Genomic DNA, 4,865 nt, shown 5'->3' on the forward strand with positions numbered 1-4,865 from the left:
AGTAAATTTGGACCCCAATGGGCCTTACACACTCAAACATATGCACCCACTGTACAAGCAATTCAGAGGATAATCATCTACACGCTCTGTGGTCTTGTGTTCAGAGTGTTCAGTTCAGAGATTTTGGCAGAGGATTTGTGAAGATCTATCCACATGGTTTAGCTGTCGTATCCCAACTTCCCCCAGACTATGCATCTTAGGTGATGTCAGTGAATTAATTATGGAGTTAAATATATCACACATAGTTCTTACTGCCTTGTGCATCGCTAAGAAGATGATCCTCATGAACTGGAAGACAAAAAATAAACTATGTATTACTCAATACAGAAATTTATTAGTAGATCATGTTAGTTTAGAGAGAATGTCTGCTTCTTCTAAAAACAAATTGGAGGAATTTGACTCTCTTTGGTTTCCACTGATCAGCTCCATTACTTAGTGGGGGTGGTGGGCTGCGGACTCTGCTCCTGATGTGCTTTGTAGGCGGTTGGGTGAGGACTCCGGATGCCTATGTAGCTGGTAGCCTCCTGAGACTGGAGTCCTGGGGCGACCTTCTGGTGATGTCTGTGTGCCTGTCCTGGTTGATGGTGGTGGGGGCTTGGATGATGCTGCCTTCGGTCCTGGGGTGTGGGCCGGGGTGCTTCGGGGGGGGGGTGCCGGCCCTCAGTCGGTTGGCTGGTCTTCCCTGTATGGCTCGGGGGCTGGGGTCTGGGGCCCCGACACTGAGGCCGTGCCGGCTCCCGGTGGGTCCCCCCTGGCGCTGGGGGGGCCTCTGCTGTCCCGGCCGCGCCACCGGGTGGGGTGGGTTGGCCTGGCGTTGGGATGTATAGGACACATAGGACCTTTGGGGCAGGCATGTTACTCAGAGGTTGATGAGGTGGGGCCACTGAAGTAGCCCCACTCAGATCCTCGTCATTGTCTGTCCCCAAATTTTATTTGCACTTTAGACATGGAGGGTTTTGGGGGGACAGTGTGGGCGACCAACAGTTGGTGCTTGTGGCACAACTGTCCCCTCAATTTTAACTGCACCCTATACACCTCATTCACTCACAAACATTAACACATACACTTACAAGTTGGGGAGGAGGAGGGGTGGATGGGTCATCTCACACCCCGATTTCTTACACCTCGCCCAGGGTAGGGGTCGGCTGGTTCCTTGGGGACCGGGCTGGTGGCGTCCTGGGGTCGCTGTTGGCCCTGGGGTGGTTTCCACTTGCCCCGTCTTCAGAGGGTGGGTAGCTATGGATGAATGTGTGTCTTTGTGTATTTGTCACCGTCTCCGTGAGTATGGGTGGGTGAGTGAATGTGTATGTATGGCGTATCTGTATGTGGGTAAGTATGTATGGGCATGTATGAGTATCTGTGCATAAATGTGTACACGGGTGTGTGGGTGTGTTTGTATGTATGGCTGGACCTGGGTCTGGGCCTTGTGCCTTGCCTCCTGGCCACTCCTTGCTGGTTACCTCCTCCCCCCTGCCCCCCTGGGGTGGGGGTGCCTCAGGGCTCCTGGGTGGGGCTGGACGTTCTGGCGTGGGTGCTGGCCTGCCCCCCTTGGGGGTGCGGTGCGGGGCTGCGTTGGCTTCTTCGGCGTGGGGGGGGGGGCTCTGTGGAGGGTCGGGCGGTCCTTGGGTGCCGTCGGCCCTGGGGCTCTGCCGCTGGCCAGTGCAGGGGGCTGGCCGCTGGGGGGGGACTGGCTTCTCATCGCCTTGGGTTCCCTGGAGCCCTTGCTCCTCGACTTGGGGGGCTCCGTCTGAGACCACCCTCTCCCGTCTGCTGGGGTGGATGTGCGGTTGTCTTTGGATTGAGTAGCCACGGGTCTTCCTGGCACTTGATGGGCTGCTGGTGGCCTGGGTTTCCTGAGGCTTTCTCTACCTGCCTCTAGCTTCTGATGGGTGGAGCTGCAGCGTTTTGCCCTCATTGGTAAGTACGTTCCATGACACAGACACAAACATGACACAGACACAAACACCCACTCAATCACAACTCAACAAAATTGTTGGTGTACGTAACATGCTTTGTTAGTTTTGTTTTTCACACACAAATTTATTTTTACAAGTATTGATAGTATTTTTTAATGTTAAAGTGATGAACTATTTGATTAATTTACTTGTGCTCTTTCCTTGGCACAACAACGCATTCAGATCACAGTTCTGCTTGCAAGATCTACCAGACAAGACAGGCTTTAAAAAAAAAAAAAAAATTTTGACCCCAACAGGTAGCTCCTCATGCTGCTGTAATTTCGATCATTCTTCTCAGCCCCTCTGAGCCTCCGGCTCGCATAGGCTATCACCTTCTTCCCACCTGCTTGTTCCTGATACAGAACAGCACCTAATCCTAGGCTGCTTGCATCTGTCTCAAGGATAAAAGGTAAGGTGAAGTCTGCATAGCCTAGTGTGGGAGCACTGGTTAGTCTGTCCCTCAGCAGCTCGAAAGCTTCTTGACACATTTGTGTCCAGACTGACCTGAACATCTTGTTAGCCTTCATCTGGCTAGTCTCTCTGATGCATGCATTCACAGCATCATGAAGGGGCCCTGCGATCTTGGAGAAACCTTCAATAAACCTCCTGTAGTAACTGCAAAGACATAGGAAGGCACGGAGCTCTCCTACAGTACTGGGGATGGGCCACCGTTTTACAACACTTATCTTGTCAGGGTCCGGGCCTATGCCTTGGGCTGAGACTGAGTGACCAAGGAACCTGACCTCAGGTTGAAGGAAATGACACTTCACCATTTTGACCTTCAACCCTGTCTCCCTCAACCTTTTCAGGACCCTCTCTAACCTCACCAGGTGGTCCTGGAATGTTGATGAGAACACCAGCAAGTCATCCAGGTAAATCAGTACAGTCTGAAACACCAAGTCACTCATTGTTGCCTGCATGAGCCTCTGAAATGTGGCAGGCGCATTGCATAATCCAAAGAGCATTCTCTTATATTCATACAGGCCAAAGGGTGTGGTAAATGCAGTTTTGTGCCTATCTTTCTCATGTACTGCAACTTGGTGATATCCGCTAGCCAGGTCAATCGTTGAAAAGAATCTGGCGCCACAGAGTGCATCCAGACTTTCGTCGATGCGTGGGAGCGGAAACGCATCCCGCCTGGTCTTCGCGTTTAGCCTCCTGTAGTCTACGCAAAGTCTTAGGCTACCATCTGACTTGCGTACCAGAACAACAGGTGAAGCATAGGAGCTTGAACTCTCCTGGATTACCCCTTTCCTAAGTAGCTCTGAAATATGCTCCCTAACTTCCTGGTACTGGTTGGGTGGTATACGGCGGTAGGGCTGGGAGACAGGCGTCTCTTCAACCACCGGGATCTCATGTTTCACTCGATCAGTGAACCCCAGGTCCTCATCATGCACAGCAAACACATCTGCATATCTCTTCAAGAGCGACCCGAGCTCTACTTTCTGCTCTGGACTGCCGCCACAGTGCAGCTGATCTAGAAAGCTCTGTATGTCACTGTCTGATTTTTGACTGTCCCTCGGACTAATGCTAACTTCCTCCAGGTCAGCAGAAATCCGCTGAAACTTAACCTCATAGGGGTCATCTTCCACATGATGGCACTGGCTGAGAATGCCTAGCCTGGTTTTTGGTGACAACCAGATATCCTTCTGTGAGAGGTTAATAACCTGAACCGGAAACACAGGTCTGTTGGATGAGACGGCAGTTGGAACAACCATCAACCCACAAGGCTGTGGTGAGTTTCCTTGCTCGAGCAGCATAGTGTAGTTGCCGTCCCCTTGCACGGAGTGTGGCAACAGACATGGCAGGTACACACACCTTGTGCTTACTAGCAAGCTGGGCCATGGATGTCTTTCCAACTAGCTCCGCCTCTTGTACCCTACGGCAAGCTTCGCTCCAGATGGGATCCAACTTCCCATCCAGAGCTACATCAAACTCTGTGTGTATCAGCTGCCGGCATCTCTTAGCAATGTTCATTCCAATTATGCCAGGTACCAAAGGGTCTGGCTCCTCGTTGTCCCCATCTTTGATTATCAAGAAACCACACTCAGGGAGGGCTATCCCAAGAACTTGTATGTCTAGCTCAACATAGCCCAAGTAGGGGAGCGGCAGTTTATTGGCTGCAGTCAGTTTGAGCCATTTAGCAGTACAGTGCATGTCCTCGTCTCCTCCATGGAGGTGGTTTCTGAAGAAACCCTCAGTCAGAGTGCTTACGTTACTTCCTGTGTCCAGTATACACCTAAGGGGGACACCCCCTATCTGAACATCTAATTCAGAACACTTGCCAACAGCCTTTTCCAGAAAACGTTCTTTGGTTAAAATGCTCTCTGAGCCTTCTGACCTTCCTCGCATTGCTCGGCTCACAGCAATGGAGGGTTCCTGTTTCCCTGCACCGTGAAGCTAGGTGCAGCAGGTGACTGACTTTCTGTCTTCCGCGGGGCAGTACACTGCCTGGCCATGTGTCCCACACTCTCACAACGCAGACATATAGGCTGACCATCACTTGTGTAGTTGGGCTGGACCTTAGGCCTACCTCCCTGATTAACACTCCCTGAGCTGATATTCCGCTCAGTGAGCCCCCGAACTGCATCAGTTAGCTCAGTGATCACCCTACCCTGCTGTGCAATCATTTTAACAACTTCCTGCAGAGTTACGGCCAGATCAGCTTGTATTTTACTGGTTGAGTCTGGTTTCTCTAAAATCTCATCTCTGCTGTCTCCTACCAAGTTTCGGTTTCGTGCTACATTAATGTTACGGGGCCTGTCTTCAAGTGACCACATTATTGTTTCATCTCTGACATCAAATAGGTTAGAGTCGGGTTTCTCTCTAACTAGTTTACGCAATCCGCCTCTCAGGGCTGAGTCCCGAACCCCCTCAATGAACTGGTCTCTCAAAGCCAGTTGTGCGTCA

Source organism: Archocentrus centrarchus, chromosome 20, assembly GCF_007364275.1.
Source record: "Archocentrus centrarchus isolate MPI-CPG fArcCen1 chromosome 20, fArcCen1, whole genome shotgun sequence".
In the NCBI taxonomy this organism is placed as follows: domain Eukaryota; kingdom Metazoa; phylum Chordata; class Actinopteri; order Cichliformes; family Cichlidae; genus Archocentrus; species Archocentrus centrarchus.